This window comes from Crinia signifera, chromosome 5, assembly GCF_055691185.1.
Source record: "Crinia signifera chromosome 5, ASM5569118v1, whole genome shotgun sequence".
NCBI lineage: Eukaryota > Metazoa > Chordata > Amphibia > Anura > Myobatrachidae > Crinia > Crinia signifera.
This window is the reverse complement of record NC_139221.1, coordinates 130901494-130924164: the sequence shown is the minus strand read 5'-3', so window position 1 is coordinate 130924164 and position 22671 is coordinate 130901494. Positions and strand designations below refer to the sequence as shown.

General features: G+C 43.8%; 1 protein-coding gene across 1 annotated transcript in view; it reads right to left on the bottom strand.

Annotated features, from left to right (window-relative positions):
• Positions 1 to 22671, bottom strand: part of BCL2 (BCL2 apoptosis regulator) — a 160916-nt gene that overhangs the window by 6592 nt on the left and 131653 nt on the right. The gene's annotated exons all lie outside the window — the stretch shown is intronic.

Below are 22671 nucleotides of genomic sequence, written 5' to 3'. Positions count from 1 at the left end.
TGTATTGTAATATTTGAACACACCATTCTTTTATTAAGATTTGGGGGATGGAATATAAGTCTAAACCTAAAATACATGTATGTTTCTAATACATCCTATATACATAGTCTGAAGGTAATTTAATACAATAATTTTAACATTCTTGTGCATAAACAAAGTTTGTGTATGTTAAACCATCAGAAAACAAAAATGTCACTGTATCAGTCATGCTTAAAATGTTTTGATTTTGAAATATTTCAGATATTGGATTTTCAGGAATGTGAGAGACATATTGTAATGTGACATATTTCAGACAATGCATGTTAATCCAAAGTTCATGACATTCACCCTCCCCCTGTTCAGGGCCGGTGCAAGGCACCGGAGCGCCCCAGGCGAGTCGGGGTGGGGGCGCCCCGATGCCGGGGGGAGGGGGGGGTGGTACCTGTGGAAAAAACTTGCGGCCCCGGCGTCCCTGCAGTGCTGGGGCGGTCAGGGGTGTCCATGCCGTAGGGGTACCTGCTGCGCCGTCATGTGTATAAAGCTGGCTGCGGCCGGCGGGGTCCCTGTAGTGAATAGAAAATAACTAGCGCTTCCCGCGCCGCCGCGCGCATAGCGCTAGTTATTTTCTATTCACTACAGGGACCCCGCCGGCCGCAGCCAGCTTTACACACATGACGGCGCCGCAGGTACCCCTATGGCACGGACACCCCTGACCGCCCCAGCACTGCAGGGACGCCGGGGCCGCAAGTTTTTTTACACAGTTCGCTGGGGGTGAGGGGCGAACTGCCGCCCTCCAGGTGCCTAGAGCTGCCTAGTGGTGGCGCCGGCCCTGCCCCCGTTTGTCTGCGCCTCCCCTTTAGAATGTAAGCTTTCATGAGCAGGGCCCTCTTCCCTCATGTGCCCATCCTTCTCTTACTTAAAACACCTTCTACTCCATACTCCCTTCTATGGCATCAAATCCCTTGGTTTTCTGCCACCCTAACCTGTACTTGTCTTATACGGTCTTGAATTGCAAGTCACTGTTTGCTTGTATCTCTTATTTGTTTATGTACTCTGTAACTGGGTGCTGCAGATCCCTTGTGACAGCATATAAATACAGCATATTAATAATTTACATATATTTACACTTCAAAAATTCCAATAACTAAAAATTAACCCATTTAGTACCCCTAGGTCCCCTTCAAACTGCTAGATCAAGTGGGTCTGTCTTGGCATTCTTGCCGATTACAGAATTGAATGCATTGGCCATTAGATTCAAAACCCTTTCATTAATTTGTTTTCCTAAACCAACGTACTCTTGATGCTGCCAAATGAAAGACTGGCATTATGTGCTCAAACAGAACCACAATAGTGTATCAAGAACAAAATCCACAAGTTTATATTTAGCTTCTTCTTAAAATGGGAATATAAAAAAAAAAAAAAAAAAAAAAGGGGTAGTGACAAAGTGCCTGGTACTTTATCACCAGCCAATCAGCTACTAACTGTCCCATTTTAACAGTCAGTAGCTGATTGGCCGGTGATAAAGTACCAGGCACTTTATCACTTCTCCTCCCTTATCACTGCTTCATACATCTACCCCAAAGTGCTAGTTCTGTAATAAACAAAACTAATAAAAGAAATAAGAAAAACTTTATATTTTGTTAAGACTTTGAATTTACAGTTCTATGTGTCTTTTCTCATAGGCCCTTGTGAGAATACAACATATAGAGATGACAACATGGCTATCAAAGGTCCGGACAGGCCCTGGTGCTAGAAAATGTGGTCATGCTTGGTACTGAGGCAATGTGCAACCAATCAGATTCTATCTCTTATCTTACAGAAGGTGCTAAATAAATAGATTATGTCTATCATTTCTCTAATGCATCAGACTTTTCATTTTTAGAAGCTTTTGTAAATTTACCCCTTAGGAGGGTAGTCAATCGATTAGATCTATACAGTCAAAAAAGACAGGGATCATTGAATTCACATCTTTGTAGGTGGAAACGGATGCTAATTCAATAACAATGTAGCAGCCTTTTCCACCAATGTAGATACAGCTTTTTCAAATAGCTAAATCTGCAGCGGCGAGTCCCAGCAGGAAAAGTCCTGGATTGATTAGGTTCTAGGTCGATATTTAGCACGATCTGAAATATCGTCCAGGATTGAAAATCTCCTCAATGTGCCTTGAAAACCAGGGTTGGAAACCCCTAGTATAGGCTGTATCAAACATATCTAACTAATATAGACATAAGCAGGGCCCGACTGGGACCGGAAATCGGCCCTGGCATTTTGAGCACACAGGCCCACCTGTAGCAGGCAGGACCCTTGCGCAACAAAGCCGTGTGGGGAAAAGGGGGAGTGGCCTCATGGAAAGATGGCGTGGCATCACAAAAAGGAGGCATTACACATTATGGAACACACCATTATGCCCATTACACATTGCCGCTCACTGTATTTCCCATTACATATTATGACACACATCATAATGCCCATTACAAAGTATAACACACACTGTGTTGCCCATTACAGACTATGACACAATCCTTTATGCCCATTACACATTATTATGGGACATGGCAATTATTCCTACTGGCTGGAGGATGGGTGCAAATTTATCTTGTCTTAGCCACAGGCAGCAGAGATAAGTCAGAGGTACGCAGGGTAGGGGCAGGAATCAGGACTACCCAAAAAAGAGAAGGACACTTACTCGCACTGTGGCACAGCATGCAGACCAGGACGGATTCGACTACACATGGATGTGCCCGGCCCCCTGAGCTCCCCCCACCCGCGCTGGCTGCTCAGACTTGATGGCGGTGCCAGCAGAAGCGGCACAGGTGCGGCCATGCCATGACACTGTGGTGTCATGACATCATATGCAAATGATGCACCGCGACGCTGAGCACAGTGATGCCCAGGAGGCAGTGGGCTCAGCTCAGTGCTGCTGTTGAAAGTTATTAGAACTGGCTGCACAAAATCGGCCCACAAGGTCATCAGCCATTCTGGCATTTGCCAGAAGTGCCAGATGGCCAGTCCGGCCCTGGACATAAGTGGTCAGGAAAAAGTTAAACTTTACATAATAAATAAATAAAATATTAGAACCAGTAGGAGACAGAACTGCATTTTCTAAGCACACATTGTTGCACTGATTGAGCAGTTGGATCTCTGCACACAGCAAGCTTGGTAGAAGCTGCTACAATGGGCAATGCAGAAGTCAGAGGCGTACCTATATATTCGTAGGCCCCATAGCAAAAGTTTGGAAAGGCCCCCTATTTAGCAACTGATGGTGATGAATGTATGTAAAACATATTACTAGACAGCAAAGATGGGCCCCCTTCAGCTCTGGGCCCCATAGCAGCTGCACCCCTTGCACCTATGGTAGTTACGCCCTTGGCAGAAGTTATACTTTATCACTTAAACTGCATGTTGTGGTTGCAAGCTTCAGCAATATTGCTATTGTGGTCATACTTCAAGCAACTGGCTAAGAGGAAGGGGAAAAGGACACCCTGGCTAAGAGGAAGGGGACAAGGACCCCCCTTGTATTTGCCTATATGTGTGTGTGTGTTTGTATGTTTTGTGTGTGATAAGAGACAGATGGGAAGGCAGTTAGAGTCCTGAGATAAGCTATGGGACACAGAGTAACAGGAGGTCTCAGGGTCACAGAGTAAGCAAGGAGGCAGGGAGACAAATAGTAAGAGGGAAGCTGAGGAACACAGGAAAGAGAGGCTGAGGGACACGGAAGAGATGGTTCTGGAGTGACAGGAGTCTGCATTGGCACGGCAGGAGGCTGAAGAGCCACAATGGGCAGAAGGCAGGAAAAACACAAGGCACAGGAGGCTGGAGTGCCATCTTTTGGACCATGTGATCTCCTACATGCGCTGTCTGTTTTTATTTTCAGAAAAAAAGAAAAAACGTATCCATTGTTTATTCATAATGCCTGTAACAGTCTTTTGATGCGCTGAAATTGCACAACACATACAAGTTACAATGTCCACTCACGTTCGATGTATGTATCTTTATTCTGCTCAATCCTTAATAAACACTTAAAAAAAAAAATACCAAGTAACTAAGGTGCACTTGGAAGAGAATAGAGATGAAAGCTCCCAGAGTAACAATAAATCCATAGAGGGGAGAAAAGGACATTTGTCAGTAACTTGGTCCAGACTATCAACAACTATATACAAGCAGAGGGAATGAGATATGCTGCATTATTAGGCGGCACAAAGCTCTTAAGCTGGCTATACACTAGGCGATTTGGATGCAATTTGTGAAAGCATCTAATTCTCATGTAATTGACAGCAGGTTGATGCTATGTGCAATTCTGTGGGCATCACACATAAGCATGTGAGTTGCAACTGCTCCACTAGCAATCTGCAAGGCTTGGCTGGGATTGCATGCAATATATTGTTTAGTAGAGATGTGCATTGATCCCTATATTTTGGTTCTAACTCATCATTGTGTTTTGGGTTTGATTTCGGAAAAAAACACCCACAAGTGTTTTTCTTCGGTTTAAAATGAACTAAAATAAATAAATAAATATAGAATTGAAACAAACAATGTTTTTTTTTAAATCCGTATAAACAGCTAAACTCATGTTATTAGGATCTATTAACATGCAATCCAAATCTACATCTTAAATTCATTTGTAATAAATATATGTGAAAAACTGCAGATAGTTATGTGTGTATAAAGAGAATACAAACACAGAGCCTTTGTTAACATTAAGCGTCTATGTCTGGTGATTCAAAATGTTGGGAGTATAAGTGATAAAGATGGCACTGATTAGACATCTGTGCTACAAGTCATCCCACACAAGGGTCAGGAAAACAGATGACAGAGCACTGTGCATCTATGGTGCTAACAAGCACACATGACTAGATGCCTGTTTACAGGAACTAAAGACAAAATCAAGAAAATGCTGCTATAATGAAGCAGATATCTGGCCCGTCATAATAAATTGTATTTAAAAAATAGGTACTTGTGTAGTTTCACGGCGCCACCGTGCGCACAGTGAAACTTTGAAACTTGGCAGTCTGCCAGACTCTGTGTTTACTGTACGCGGGCCGCTCTAGCTGTTCTCAGCGCAGCGTGTGGCTGCTTTCCTTATATAAGCTACGTTATCAGCATAGCGCTGGGCAGCAGCAGTGCACCCAGCGCTGACAGGTCACTGTGGGACTTGTAGTTCCACAGTGAAATAGGCAGTCCTGCGCACCGCTGACAACCCGGCAATTTAGACTCCTCCGGCAATTTAGAAGTCTAGATTTATTCGTCTAAATCTAGACTCCTTGCAGTCCTGCGCACCGCTGACAACCCGGCAATTTGGACTCCACCGGCAATTTAGAAGTCTAGATTTAGACGTCTAAATCCAGACTCCCTGCAAACCGCTAAGATGGGGGCATCTAAATTTAGACGGTAAAGCGTCTAAATTTAGTAGGGTCTAGGGGTACACTATTAAACCTGTTCACAATGACACTAGTCGACGTAACAGCTGTCGACCTTGTTAATTCCACTATCCACGCCAACCCGAAGTGTGGCGAGCGCAGCGAGCCCGCGAGGGGCAGCGGTATGCGTCCTACAACCTTTTCATACCCCACTATCCATGTCGGCGTGGAGTTGATTTTATAAAGTGTGGCGAGCACAGCGAGCCACCGAGGCCGAAGCGTGGCTAGCGCAGCGAGCCCCGCGAGGGGAAGCGGATACCTGTGAAGCCCGCGAGGGGACGCAGATACCTGTGAAGCCCGCGAGGGGACGCGGATACCTGTGAAGGTATCCGCGTCCCCTCGCCTCGCTGCGCTCGCCACACTTTATAAAATCAACTCCACGCCGATGTGGATAGTGGGGGTATGAAAAGGTCGTAGGATGCGTACTGCCGCCCCTCGCTGGCTCGCTGCGCTCGCCATACTTCGGGTTAGCGTGGATAGTGGAATTAACAAGGTCGACAGCTGTTACGTCGACTAGTGTCATTGTGAACAGGTTTAATAGTGTACCCCTAGACCCTACTAAATGTAGACGCTTTACCATCTAAATTTAGATGTCCACATCTTAGCGGTTTGCAGGGAGTCTGGATTTAGACATCTAAATCTAGACTTCTAAATTGCCGGAGGAGTCTAAATTGCCGGGTTGTCAGCGTTGCGCAGGACTGCAGGGAGTCTGGATTTAGACGTCTAAATCTAGACTTCTAAATTGCCGGAGGAGTCTAAATTGCCGGGTTGTCAGCGGTGCGCAGGACTGCCTATTTCACTGTGGAACTACAAGTCCCACAGTGACCTGTCAGCGCTGGGTGCACTGCTGCTGCCCAGCGCTATGCTGATAACGTAGCTTATATAAGGAAAGCAGCCACGCGCTGCGCTGAGAACAGCTAGAGCGGCACGTGCACAGTAAACACAGAGTCTGGCAGACTGCCAAGTTTCAACATTTCACTGTGCGCGCGGTGGCGCCGTGAAACTACACAAGTACCAAAAAATAAACTTGCTATTATACTTATCTAATTACAGTGACATTGCAAATTTCTGTGGCCATTAATACATTATTATCTTTCCTATATTTCAAAACAGTGGTCATTCACCAAATATATAAAGTCTGAAATATTTCTCCAATATTTAAAATGCTTGGGGCCAGAAGTATTTTGGCTTCATCCTTATTTTGGAGTATTCACATACCATAATGAGATGCAGCAAAATTGGTGACGTTTTAATGATAAGTTGTAGTAATAGATTTCTATCTCAGCAATACCAATGCCTACTGTACCTTCTTGTTAAAGCTTGCTCTCTCACACCCTCTGCTGGAGCTCTGTATTGGCAAAGTCACATGGCTGGTGCTGAAAATGGGAGGAATCCGTGAGCTCTATTTCACAAAAGCTGTTAGCAATATCACAATGAGGCCCTTCTATTGCCGCAATTTATAATCCTATACATGTGACGGAGAAACAAAATATAAGTGCTGGGAAAGTTTCTGCCGGGAATATTTGTCAGTTATCACTCTTGGTTCTATAACACACACTCACATTCATATGTGTTAGTGCATATATATATATATATATATATATATATATATATATATATATATATATATATATGTACAGTATGTGTATATAATATATATATATATATATAGAGAGAGAGAGAGAGAGACTGAGATATATTTTTTAAGCATACTCAGACATACTGGCGTATCTGGGTGCCGGATGATGGCCCGGCAGTTGGGATTCTGACGGTCAGTATTCTTAAATCGGAATCATGACTATTTAAATGCCCAACAGTCGTGCTCCTGACTGATAGGGCCTATTCTCCCTAGTGGGGGTCCATGACCCCCATAGAGGGGATAAAAGAACCTGTGGTGAGCGCAGCTGGCGAGCACTGGGAGCCCACAAGGAGCTTCTTTGCGCTCGCCCCCCTGTTGGAGTACATCCAATCCCTGTATATCTATAGTGGGAGCAAGGCGTGCAGTGCACACTTGCCCCTGGGTCTAGGGGGCTAAAACTTGATTATTTACATAAAAGTAAGTCCGCTCGAAACAAATGTTTCGAAAGCTATTCTGCTACCTTGTCACTGCCTCTGTGCACGTGTGAGGGAGAAAGTGATGTAGTTTCACTTGCTGCCAGCAAATGGCACTGTTTCGGAGACACACAAACGGACACTAGACATATATACAGATGATAACTGTAAGGAAGAGCCAGAGAGCAAAGAGGCAATTATAGGGATCAAGCTGGGGAATCCATATCCTGTGCCTTTTATACAATTAACAACAACAGCAACCTGGGGACAACACCAGAGTATAGGCCAGAAACCAGCAGAAGGGGTTGTACATTTGGGGCAGGCATCAGTGGAGAACCCACAAATTCATGAAGCTAGATTAGGTAACATTAAACCCTGTAAATCAGAATTAGAATCAGCTTTATTGGCCAGGTATATTTGAGTATACTAGGAATTAGTTTTGGATTGCTGTGCAACAGCCAGGTAGGTTACAGTTAAACAGTGACAGTTCAGATATGTAACACACATACAGATACACTAGATGTACCCTGGGGAGGATGATGGACAAGGACAGGAGAGACACGGGGAACATATTTTGGATGAGCTGCTCAGCACCAAGGCAGCCATCAGCGGCTCCACTTGGTCATTGCAACAGGCCAGTAGGTAACTGTAAACGGAGACAGTAAAGTTATATAACACATTTGGCTGAGCTGCACAGCTGCTAGGCAGCCATCAGCGGCACCATCTTGTTGCTACTTCCAGGGCTGCAGCAGGGCCTAATAGGCCATTTTCCCCATCAGCATGCCACATACCCTCCATAATGACATTCCATTAGGTACAAAATTCTCTGTTTCTGGACTTCCCTGCCAGTGTCAGTTACAGAGGTTGGACTCCAGCACAGTCCAAAATTCAAAGAGGGGGAGGGGTGCCAGTGAGTCCAGGACAGTGATGTTTGGAGTGGCATTAGGTGTGGCTCACTTTTTTGAATATTGGACTGTGCTGCAGCCCCACCTCTGAAACTGCCACTGGCAGGGAAGTCCAGAAACAGAGCATTTTGCACCTAATGGAATGGTTCATGATAGAGGGTATGATGCCACAGTGACTAGTCCCTAGGCCTTTCCCCTGAGAAGCTGAGGAGGGGCCAGTGTATCCGGAGGCATTGGGTGGAGTACAAGAGATAAAACGGGATCAGCTGATACCTGACATACACTGTGGCAACCCAGATCTAGGGCGGGGTGTATTAAAATACATTGCCGCCCTTCGCGCCGCCCCCGCCGCGATGCCGCCGCATATGTACTAACATATGCGGCTGTCTTTGCGGTGCGGTGACGGAGGCCCCCCACGATACCTGGAATGTGGTGTGCGGGGGGTCTCCGTCACCTCCCAGCCGGCTCCTGCATCCCTCATGCGGCGTCACGCCGGGGACAGCTAAGCAAGCTGTCCCCGGCGCCTCCTCCTCCCCCCCGATAGGGGGAGGAGAGGTTTACCTTCCAGGGTCCAGGAGGACCCTTCAGGAAGGTAAGCCAGAGGGGGGGTCGGCGAGGCGGCGGGTTTGCGTCGGCGGCGAAAAAAAGCCCATAGGCTTCTATAGGGTATCGCCACCCAAAGGTGGCGATACCCTTCACTGCGGTATCATTTTTGATACATAGGAAAATGCAGTAAAACCGGGGTTTTACCGCATTTTCCATTTGATACATCTCGCCCTTAATCTTATTTCTTCACTTATTTGCTTTTCTGTAGCATTCGCTTCCACAATAGATGTTCTTTTCTGATAAAGTTTACACTTTGGAGCTGTATGTTAAAATTATTATAAGCAATTTACTGCCCAAGATTCCTTTAGCACGTGATCACATATTTTGGAAGTTACCCCTTTTCCACTAGCAAATTCTACCTGGGTTTTTGAACGGGAACGCACACCGACCCAAATTTTTTTGTAGTGTGAATCGGTCCTTGAAAAAAAACACAGGTAGAGAGACCAGGGAATTTTACCTTGGTAGCTACCAGGGTCAGACACGGGAATGACACATGTCTGAGTGCAGTGTAAACGCACATTATATCCGGGCAACGCTCAGAGGCCATTTATTGGTTCTTCAAGGGGACCTGATGGAAAAAAAACTATTTCTTGTTGACATTCATAGGTTTTTACAAAGCTTCCCCGGATTTAGTGGAAATGGCTCTGACACAGGTATAACACAGGTCTATGTGTAGTGGAAAAGGTGTTCAAACCAGTGTCTGACACGGGTAAGATCCATGTTCAAAAACCCGTGATCAACACAGAATTCAAATGGAAAAGGGGTATCATTAACCACGTCACAAATGTTCCAATCCCCTTTCTAAGAGAATACTTCATATTGCTGAAATATTCAGGTATTTCCTTTTTATACAATTTATGTAGGTCAAACAAAAGTGAAATACAGGTGATATGATTCAGACTTACGGCTCAATGATCTCTATGCTAAAATGCATTTATTATTAACAAGAACAGTTATGAGAAAAAGTATATGAAAAAAGCAAATAGCTATTGGTCCATTTAGTAGCACTTTCTTTCACTATTGCCTGCGTAGGCAGCCACCATCATATGCACACAGAAAAGACAGAGTTCTTATTGGTTACATTCCTTACATTACCTGTGCTCTTCCAACACAGTACACATTATAGAATTCACAGAATGTCTCTTAAGGCCCCATACACCAGAACAACACAGGTCGTCAGGTCGGCCCTCAGCTCTCGTACTGCACGTCTGATCCGTCGGCTCTCATTACGGTTGAACGAGCGATCGTATGTGCTTTTAAGCACATACGATCGCTCATTCGACCTTCATACGATCAGGGTCCTAAGCAGGTCATCCTGATGTATGGCCAGCTTAACAGACACATTATAAGGAACAAACTGCTCTTGAGATACAACATGCTGCTGTCCCTGAAACATTCTCACACTCCACCGCTTGTAAATGTCCCTGAAACATTAAAGTGGAAGAATGTCACAATGGCCCTTATTCTGATCGGTGCGGCCGGATCCGAATATGCGGCCAGGACCGTGCGTGCGAAACCCCGCCTTCCATACGGATCGCCAACTCTGTCCGTACGCGGTAAGAAGCTGGCCGAACGGACCGCACGTGTATTTTTCACGGAATACGCCTCCTCCATCTCAGGGAACCTCCCCCATCATTCGATGGTCGCAGACCATCGAATGCAGGACCGAGTGGTCCACCAGCTCCCGCAACCTCAGACCACACGGATATTTTTCCGTGCAAAATCAGGGATCTGGGCGGGCAGCTGAAATCCGGCGATGTCATATGTCCGCCACCTACACGTGCGTCACGGCCGCATTACCATACGTACGCCCAGCGTTTGCATGGGAACGCCCATGAAACGCGGGGCGTATGCATATGGTAATGAGCCCAAATACCCCTTCACACCCCTCTCCACCCCCTGTTCGTAGTGTACACATTTCATGCGGAATTTGGACGTGCGTTCCGTTCGCACATGCGCAGAGACGCCTCTGCACATGCGCAGACACAAAACATCGGCGGCACGAACGCACGCGGATATTACCGCACCAACCAGAATAAGGGCCAATGTTCTTAAAATTACTGACTATAAAATAATGACTATACATTAAAACACCACACTCTATTATAAATAGTCTTTATTAAAAATATAAAAATGTAATTCTTTAGTCCAAAATATTTTTTCCCATATTTTATCAAGAGAATAGATGTTTTCACAATCCTTTTTTATTTTCTGACAGGATAATTTCCTACAATTTAACACGGAGTGCTGATTTAGTTATGCCACAAAAGCATTAAGTAACTGACTAGATTTTTTTGCTGTACACTATAGGGTAAATTGACACCATGGGAGTTCTATTAAAATTTTAGATGTTGCCCATAGCAACCAATCACTCTCCATTTTATCATTTTTGAAGCTTAGAGAATCTGGCCCAGAGTCTTAAATAGATGTGGTTAGTTCTATGCAATGTTAGTGAAAAGAGTGGTATTCATTGATTATTAAAAAAGGGGAAATGTGTCTTCCTGCACTTGTGAAAGTTGTGTGTGGGTGGTAGGCTGGGCGAGGATGAGGAAGTTAGGGCTTCCTTTCTATACCTGAGTAGTACAGCTGGTAAGAAGAGTCACTGCTTCCCCTCTGACACTGGACAGGATATCCTCATGGTAAGAATGTGCTGACTGAAGCAATGTAAGGGCTTTGCACACTGTATGGGAATTCCTCACTGTATAGCTACTAACTAAACTGTGCAGTAACTTGTATTTATCTCAGGTGATAGAGGTGGACACTGCTATGACTAAGTAATAATACGTATAACAGTAAATATAGTGGATGAGTTACCATTATTCAGCCTGAAAATGTACAAACCCAAGTGCTATTATTATAGTACAAGGTATGAACATATTTCTCAGAATTATATATAATAAATTACCATTTAGTATGAGTATGGTCATATCATCCTGCAGCTTTTTTTAGCAAAAAATAGTTATAGAAACTCTTGGCGTCTTCAATTCTTCACAACTATAAATATACCCTCCATCATGACCCATTCCATTAGGTACTAATGCTTGCTAGTGGTAGTTGCAAAAGTGAGGCTCCAGGGCAGTCCAAAATTCAATTAGGGGAGCCACACCAGTTGGTGTGGTTCCCCTATTTGAATTTTGGCCCCACTTCTGTAACTGCCACTGGCAAGAAAGTGCAGGTAGAGAGCATTTTGTACCTAATGGTACCTCATGTTGGAGGGTATGTTAAAATAAATAAAAAAGTAGTGGTGAATAAAGTGCACCAATTCTGAATTCAGAATGTACAGTATGCTTAAACTTAATGTATAAAAGCACTGAGGAATGTATGTAACTAATGCATGATGCTCCTAATACTGACCCCTGCTTTACCAAACACCAACCAACATTAAAGACACTGATCCACCATTCTGTACTACTAACAACATTATTGGTACAGGTTGAGTATCCCTTATCCAAAATGCTCGGGACCAGGAGGATTTTGGATAACGGATTATTCCGTATTTTGGAATATTTTAATATTTCAATGATGTATTTTGAAGTATCTTGCATTTATGCTGTATAAACACATAATATACACACAAATATATTTTATTACCACATAAAATACACACAAATATATTTTAATTGTTCAAAAAACAAGGTTTCAAAACGTGAAACAAAATGTGTGTACTATCTCAGCACTGAATTTGAATGCCAAGCAATCATTGTCTTGCACATATATAGTGCCAGTTACATATCATGTCCCCAGTGATGCTGTTACAAATGTCCCCAGTGAGTTTTTAGCAAAAAAAATTTTTTTTTTTCACTTTCTGGAATGTCCGTATTTCGGAATAATTCGGATAATGGATATTCGGATACGGGATACTCAACCTGTACTATGGTGTTGATTTGTGATGGGGAAGAAGTGGTATCAGTGCACATTATGGGCCTTATTCTAGTTCACTCTTTCTGACAAAATCCTTCTAAGATGGACAAAACCATGTGCACTGCAGGGGGGCAGATGTAAAATGTGCAGAGAGAATTAGATTTGGGTGAGTTATTTTGTTTCTGTGCAGGGTAAATACTGGCTGCTCTATTTTTACACTGCAATATAGATCTCACTTTGAAGTAAAACCCCACTCAAATCTAATTCTCTCTGCACAAGTTACATCTGCCCCCTGCAGTGCACATGGTTTTGTCCATCTAAGAAGGATTTAGTCAGAAAGAGTGAACTAGAATAAGGCCCTATGTGAGTTGATACCACTTCTCCGCCATGTAGGACGTCAGGTTCAATGACAAGGCTGCTATGCGCCCATCTATATAAGCTCTGCGGTCAGCCTTACATCCATATTGGGGAAAATATTAGAAGTTATAATAAGAAATGGTATCCAAAATTTCTTAGAGCAGGAGAAGGTGATTAGTACGTCTCAGCATGGGTTCGTCAAAGATAGATCATGTCAAACTAATTTAATTAGCTTCTATGAGGAAGTCAGTAGGGGGCTGGACTTAGGGAAATCTGTTGATATAATACTTCTTGATTTCGCTAAAGCTTTTGACACAGTGCCTCATAAAAGGTTATTAATAAAGCTAGATAAATTAGGGGTAGGATATAAAATTAGTAATTAAATTCAAAACTGGTTGAACAATCAGGGACAGAGAGTGGTAGTAAGGTCCAAAGTGGAGTCCTACAAGGTTCAATACAGGGACCTACCTTGTTTAATATATTCATTAATGATATAGGTAGTGACATAGAGAGTAAAATTGCTATATTTGCGGATGACACGAAAGTGAGTAAGGAAATTATCCCAGGAGAGGATGTGGATACACTACAAAGCGACTTAATTAAGCTGGAAAGGTGGGCGGAAAGGTGGAAAATGCGGTTTAAAGTTTAAAATTTTAAAGCAATTCACTATGGGATCTGGCATCTATATTAATTTGAATTCAAAACTGGATACATTTTTGACCACTAAGGGAATCATGTAGATATTACTTACTAAAGTCAGTAGTACAGTTAAATAGGTTGAACTCGATGGACTAATGGATTTTTTTCAACCTTGATTTCTATGTTGCAATATAGCATGCAGATATGCCAGGTAAAGTATAATGGTTGCACTGACCATTCCGACACCTGCAGCCATCATTTGGTTAGCTGCAGGTGTTGTTGTCCATTCACTACAGCAGGGACATCTCTGTTCCTGGCTGTGATGGCTGCCGGCTCCAGGCTGCATGTGAGATACAGTATTGTATTACTTGAGGGGGAGACACAGTGCATTAGCACTAAGCAATAGAGTAAAATGATAGAGAGAAACAGAAGGAATATGCAGGCGAAAAAGAGGAGGAATGCATTGACATGGCATTTTACATGTGGTGGTTCCCAAGTGCTTGCATATGAGGTTAGGGATTAAATAGAAGAAACAGGTGGGCGGGAAATGTGTGGGCCAGCCAAATTGCATCATTAGACACCCAATTTTTAAATTGGGAGTTTAATTTGTGCACCTGCACCTTTGACTTTGTATGCAGTTCTACTGAAAGGTCTCCGCAGGGTCGCACCTCTCAATTGGTGTGCACCCCAGAACCCCACCCCTGTATATCATTAGACACCTACCTGCAGCAGGTAGGATCTGGACACGACCATACACCCGGGTGCGGGTCGCTATCGGATCGGTACCGCTCACGGTGCACATCGTGAGCGGGTCGTGCGCTCTGCGTCATCGTGAGCGGGTCGTCCTGGTGTGCACCCCGAATAAGGCTTAGTACATTTCTCCAAAATCACATATCACAAATAAGAAAAAAAGCTTTAATATATATAACACTCAAAATTCTAATTTATAAAATTAGAACCCAGCACACAATGGGTGATAGAACAAAGAGATACATTTATATATTACTATCAAAATAAAGATTACTTTGTGTTAACCATGGCAGTTCTACTTAATGAAATGTGTATCCTGGGGACTTGTTGCAAATAGTTGTGAGAAGCAGGCATACAAAATGCAACAATGAACTCCTTAAATAAATAAAGCCAAAAAAACAACAACAAACAAGAAAAAACTGGAACTAAAAATGCCTAGAGCTAAAATCTTTATAAAAAGGAGATCACAACTGCAAATGCATTTTTATAATCTGACCTTAATCTTACTTTATATAAGATCAGAATAATTCTAATGCATTTTATTTGACAGCAAAAAATTCTGGCACATGACGGTATTTGTAAACAGCAAATTTAAGGGAACTCAGTGTTTAGAATAATATATTTATTAGGTAGAGAGATAGCGGCGGTAATTTGGAATATGCTATTCATTTCGTTTTTACTGGAGATGCAGTGGAACATTCATTTGGCAACTAAAGACATGCCTTTCCCGACACATACTACAAAACCTGACTGTGACATCTATTTCCAAAAAGAACCTGCTTAAAGTGGCTGTGTAACCAGCCAAAGTGAGTTTGTGCAGCAATCATCTAAGAAGCACAAGGTTTCAGTCATGCATTCGGTTATTTTTAATACACATTAAGGTCATTCGTTGGACGCAACTCACGCACATACTGTATACGGCCACTTTTCTTGCTCAGAAATAAGGGTTTTATTCAGAGAAGCAAATTAACCTGATGTTTACGTAGATCTCTGATGTTTTTACGTGTGCACATGTGCATAAATCGCGCTACGTATGTCCAGATCTGGGGTTCCGATGTCTCTTGCTTTACCACAAAAGCTACAGCATGACTGACATGATGCTGACATTTATGGGTGGCAATGGGCCTGTGTTCCAGAATATAGGGGTGTGTCTGCCACATTTCCTGGGCATGCTGAAGCTATTGACTGCATCCTATGATACAGCTTCAGTGGCAACAGCAGAATGATTTAATGCGACATCCTGAGAAACCTGAGGGTAACTCATATTTCTATGCAAAACAACCGGTCTGCATACAAATATGATGTTTGGAGGTCTGCACAGATCAAGACCTGTTCTGAGCATGCGCGTAATGAGGCTTGCAAGATTGCTCACAGCCCATCGATTTTCCCCATCATCGTTGTCCATACACTCTGGGCAAAATCACCTAGTGTGTATGAACCTTAATGCAATCAGGAAGAATCAATCTCCGACTGCTGCATTATAATTTTAATGTCACAGAATTGATTCCTTGTTGCTGTGCAATTCCACAAACATGAATCAGGCCCATGATCCTATTCTGCATGGATGCGGCAGCTGACCACAGAAGTCAACAAGACTATATATAAATATAGGACAAATAATAATCATTTTGTTTGTATAGTGCTCTTTTTCCAATAGGATTCAAGGTGGTTTAAGGACCTCAAAAAACACAGCACATGGTACAGTACCAATGTTTTAGTAATACAGCAACAGTGGTGTTCCTACGTGTATCCACACCCAGTGCAGCATTGCGCCAGCTAAAGAGGGCATAGCTCATGGGTATGCAGCAAGGCCTCACGGGCCGGACCCCTATTCTCGGCCTAATTTATGTTTATATGCAGATGCAATCGCAATTTTCTAGGATTTGGAGCTGATAATGTTAGCAAGGGAAACTGCCCTCAAAAATGAAGAGAGACTCATTGCGTACATATTCACAGCCTGTATGCAAAGAACAAAAACCATGGAGACTCAGGGTAGGCCTCTGGCTATACAGGCTGGACACAGCAGTAACTACGCACGCACAATGGGGGTTCCTCATACCTGATCAATGCTGTGCAAATTCACACAGAGGCCAATTATAGAACATGATCGTAGCTTGCATGTGCGAGTGACAATAATCAGAGATTGGACTGTCCCCAAGCTGTTCACAAGTTGATTGACAGGATGTTGCTGTTTGTGGGTGTCACTCGCCCGTTATCTGGGAGTGTCAGGAAAAACACAGGCGTTCCCAAGCGTTTTCAGGAAGGACATGTGATCTCAGCGCCGGGCTCGATCAGCCTATCGCAGAGTTGTGGAAGGGTCAGGGTTATGCACAGACTGGGAAAATAATTCAATGGTGAGTAAGTTGCAAATGTAGCTAGTGCATGGTGAGAGTTTTGCAAGCCATTTGCATGCTTGCACAGGGCGGGTTGTAACTCTGGTGGGGCGGAGGCTATGTAACTGCAGAGCTCTGCTAAATTGCCCAGCAGGTCTGAATAACCACCAAGGTTTTTACAAATACAAACTTGCAACTGACTGCAGATACACCGCAAAAATGGCCCTGCCATACCTGCGTTTCTCCAATCCCTCTCCGGTAACACCTTCAAATGGTCACTTCCTGTCACTCACTGAAAATCCTCATAGTGAGTGAGATCGCAGCTCGACAGCAGTCATCTGATAATCTCTTCATTGCGAGAACATCAGCCATTGCATACAAACATGAATTTAGTCCATAGTATGGCCACATCAACTGTAAATGCACCTATTTGCTGGTCTAAATGCTGTTATAATTGTCTGCTCTGTGGGTGGGGGGTACAATTGCTTCCCCATCATGCTCCCTCCCCCCCGATTGGCACCAAATTACACTGACACATCTGATTGGACAAGAAGGGTTTCAAGTAGCAACAAAACTAGATAAATGCTAACTGTAATATCAATGTCTTTGCTAATGCATTTAGTCACAGCCTGTACAAACCTCTAACAGCTGACCTGGCTGCACAGTTACAATTCCCAGGAATATACATTTGCACTCGCGATCAATTCACTGTTTCCTGATTTACTGTAATCTAATAAGGAGAAGATGTAGCTATTTTTACTGTTGAGTCGGCAGCCATGCTGAAAACAAAATAACCTGTCAGTAAAGCCAATATTTGTGTTGCACTAATAGTACAACTGTATTATTCATTGCAAATCAAACAGCTTGCATAGTGCTAACAATATGTACTCATAGGTGCCGATTTATGTTTTGGCTGGTGGGTGCTCAAGCCAAAAATATAGAGGAGTGGCTTTCTGGGGAAGGGGTGTGACCACAAAATAATACCAATTTATATTACGGAGCACAGTTGTCTCCAATATTCAAATTACGGCAACAGAGTCCACATCCATAAATGCCCCCACAGTGCAGGTACATAATTGCCCCCACAGTGCAGGTACATAAATGCCCACACAGTGCAGGTACTCCGCGGACAGAATACACTCTTCCCGGCATACTGTTTCCCAAGTGGCGGGTCCAGCAATTTGGGTGCTGCAGCTGCAAATTAACAAGTTAATATGGCGGCCCAGCAGCGGGACTCGGGCCCGTGGGTGCTCAACAATTTCCGTGGGTGCTCAGGCCCTTGAGCCCCCACAGAATCGGCACCTATGATGTACTAACAATATGCACAGTATGAAGCACTTCTCAAACAGCACTCATTGATAACACCAGCTTACTTCCTGAAAAAGCTAACTTCCTAAAACATACGTTTAATTCAGACTGTTTTTGGCAGAAACAGCTAGGTCGGATGGTTAGAGAGTGTGAAGGTCAAACAATTATATTCTTGGTTAACCACCCTCCATCCTGCAAGGTTTTTTTTCCTTCACACAACTGAAATATGATCCTTCCTCAACTCTGATCTCAACCCTTATATGTGTGTATTCCAGAAATGTAAATGAAACGAAAATCAGTGACATCCTCACTATTGTGGATTGTGCTGTGGAGTGCAGCATGCCTCCCAGCCATTGGTTGTGTATGCATTTGCCAATGCCAGCACCCTGCTGGTTCCCATCGCTCAAGATGTCGCTCTGTGCACACATTGCCCAGTGTGTACCCAGCATTAGTTATGTTATTTATGTGTAAAAGATTAAGGGCCAGATGCACTAAGCTTCAAAAGTGATAAAATGGAGAGTGATAAACAACCAGCCAATCAGGTCCTGCCTGACATTTTTCAAACACAGTCTGTGACATGGCAGGTAGGAGCTGATTGGTTGGTTTCATATCACTCTCCATTTTATAACTTTTGAAGCTTAGTGCATCTGGCCCTAAATCAGTTATTTTACAACAATTGACCCAACACTGCAGCATGTGCAACCTCATCCTGTCCAATCACAGTCAAAATCCAATCGGATTGGCCAGTATCAAGGTATATTACTAGTAATAGCCAATGATTCTACGTGGGACAACATGCAATCCAGTTATGGGTAAATCTTCTTTCTATCTACAGAAAGTCAGTTCATTTTTTCCTTTCTCCTCTAGTTATGTGCAGTGGAATCGAACGCACCTGACCGCCGCTGCTTCCTCCTACACTGCCACCCACTGCAATGTAGACTGAAGGTTTTGCCACATTCCCTTCCCTAGGAAGGAATGATTTGCCATACCTCTGCCAATTGCCAATGACCCCTCCCATTTCTTGGACTAGGCAAGGCTGAGAAAGATCCAATAAGCAAGGCTCTCTTATCTCATGTGATTTTCTTCCCTTAATTAGACTATCATCTAATCAATACTCCTTACAACTGCACCAAACCCTTGTCCTGCAATGTTTTGACTTGTAAGTAAGACACTGTTTTCTTTACTTGCTAATTGCTTATTAGATGATGTGGAACTATATAAATAGAGTATTATAATAATATTATATTAACTTTAAAGATAGGGAGGAAGATATTACACTACAAAACACAGAAATGGTAGAAGTAAGGAGAATTCTCTCCACCTGGGAGTATTATTTTATATAAAGCAAATAAAGATCCCAAGGAATATGGTTGCTACCACTGCCAGCACCAGGAAATGCAGCACAGCCCATAGAATTCTGAGGGGGATCCAAGTGTCTGCACAGACTGCAGGGTGCATGAATGGAGCATCCAGAGGACGATCTGGGTGGCACTGCAGCAGTAATTCTGGCTGCAGACTGCCATCCCAGCACCCCTGCTATGAAGAAGCAAGGACCATGTGGTAGCAACATGCCATCTCCAGAGTCCTGTGCTTGCATACCACTAGATGCAGGATTGGACTGGACGAACGGGGGACTCACTATATGTGGGCCTACCCCATCCTCTAGGTATCTAGATCCACACTGTGCAACTAATTTATACAGTCTGTATGTTACATTATACTGCACGACACTTTGTTGTATTTTGTACAGTGCATTGATGTTAATAATGTGGTATTTTATCATGCAGGCACTAGCAGTATTTATTTTACAGGTACTTGTGAGTTATCCGGGCTGCCGATTTTTTCATCGCGCCCGAAATCGTGGGCATCGCGTCGGTCGTGGCCGTTATAAGGAGCCGCGACGCGATGCCCACGATTTCCCATAGACAGTAATGTTAAAAGACACGATGGACCCGATTTCCGACACGATTTCCCATAGACAGTAATGTTAAAAGACGCGATGGACCCGATTTCCCATAGACAGCAATGTTAAAATAAAATTACAATGTGAAATTGGCCAATATGTTTTTAAAAAAAATGTTTCATGGCCCCCCACCACCGTTAACGCCACCCCGAAGCGTGGCGAGCGCAGCGAGCCCGCGAGGGGCGTCGATACGCGTCCTCCGACCTTTTCATGCCCTACTATCCACTAGGGCGTGGAGTGAGAATAGAATAGTGTGGCGAGCGCAGTGAGCCACCGAGCCCGAAGCGTGGCGAGCGCAGCGGGCCCCGCGAGGGGACGCGGACACCTTCACAGGTATCCGCGTGCCCTTGCGGGCTTCACAGGTGTCCGCGTCCCCTCGCGGGGCTCGCCACGCTTCGGGCTCGGTGGCTCGCTGCGCTCGCCACACTATTCTATTCTCACTCCACGCCCTAGTGGATAGTAGGGCATGAAAAGGTCGGAGGACGCGTACCGCCGCCCATCGCGGGCTCGCTGCGCTCGCCACGCTTCGGGTTGGCGTCAATAGCGGGGTGGCGTTAACGGTGGTGGGGGGCCATGAAACATTTTTTTTAAAAACATATTGCCCAATTTCACATTGTAATTTTATTTTAACATTGCTGTCTATGGGAAATCGGGTCCATCGCGTCTTTTAACATTACTGTCTATGGGAAATCGGGTCCATCGTGTCTTTTAACATTACTGTCTATGGGAAATCGTGGGCATCGCGTCGCGGCCCCTTATAACGGCCACGACCGACGCGATGCCCCCGATATCGTGTCTTTTAACATTACTGTCTATGGGAAATCGGGGGCATCGCGTCGCGGCCCCTTATTACGGCCACGACCGACGCGATGCCCCCGATTTGGAGCTAAATCGTGGGCATCGCGTCGGTCGGGTGTCCTTAAGTTAACCAAACTTAAGGACAAAATCGGCAGCCCGGATAACTCACAAGTACCATTTTACATACATACATATATGGGAAGGTGATACATACCAAATGTAGTTAAAAAAATTAGCAAATTTTGCATATTCTCACCCACACCTTGACAAAGGGGCATGCCAGCCCTGAAACGTTGTTTTTTGCTTTGTGATTAATACATGTTTGAAAAATCCTGCTGAGTGCGGCTGCATCTTTGTATCCAGTTCTATATATATATATATATATATATATATATATATATATATATATATATATATATATATATATATATATATATATATATATATATATATAGATAGAGGTAGAGGTGTCGGCCTGGCACTCCTCCAGCAGTATATGTAACCCAGGTGCCTGCAGAAGTACAGGATAGTGAAGAAACAACAGCGGAACTCTGGGGATTTTTTGAAAGAATATATTTTCAGCAAAAAAGCTTCCAACGTTTCGGGGTATATAACACCCCTTTGTCAAGGTTATACGTGCAATAATAAGTACTTATTATTGCACGTATAACCTTGACAAAGGGGTGTTATATACCCCGAAACGTTGGAAGCTTTTTTGCTGAAAATATATTCTTTCAAAAAATCCCCAGAGTGCCGCTGTTGTTTCTTCACTATCCTATATATATATATATATATATATATATATATATATATATATATATATATATATATATATATATATGCTCAGATGCACTCTAATGATTTGCCAAGTCTATGTGAATACTGGCCACACCCTCTCTGGAGGCTGGTCACAACCCTAAGAATGGGTTGGTCTGGTGGGCCCTTCCTGTCCCAGTCCAACACTGACGAGATATCTAACTGGCTTTTTAAGCGATTGCACATGTCTATGCAGTGGGTGTCAGTATCATAACAGTTGTAACAGTCCATTCAGCAATATAATTTAAATCTACTGTAGCACCATTAAGATTCTGATATGCGTGTGTACCTAAAGCTTACAACAACAACAAAAAACCCCATAAAAACCTTTCTGGAAGAAATGAGCTCAGGTTTGCAGTTAAATGATACATGAGCACAGTATTTAACAAAAAAACTCCAAGGGCCTAATTCAGACCACCAAGTGAGCGGGTCAGTGCCACCCGCCGAGACTAACATCCCCCCCCCCACCACCACCAGCACTGCCGACATCCCCTTGGTAACATGTGAGGAGATGTGTCTGAGAACATATCCCCTCGCATTCAGCGTAGGGGGACATAAGACATTCGATGGTCGCCGTCCATCGATTGATTTCTCTCCCCTTCGAAAATAAAAGTTGATGAAAACTGCCTTTTATTTCCCCCATAGATTGCCAAACAGGGGGCAGGCATTGACGTCATATGTTGTAAGCCGCCAGCTCCCAGCAGGCATCGGCCTGTCTGCATTCCCCTAATGCCACCCCCTGCCTACCCCCCTCCCTCCTCTACTCGCCAGAGGCGTTCGCACAAGGGGTCAGCACATGCGCAAATACACACTTGCACATACCTCCCACCATCGGAACGGGGCCAAATTCGGCCTCGTCAGATCAAACTTGATTCTAAACAAATATC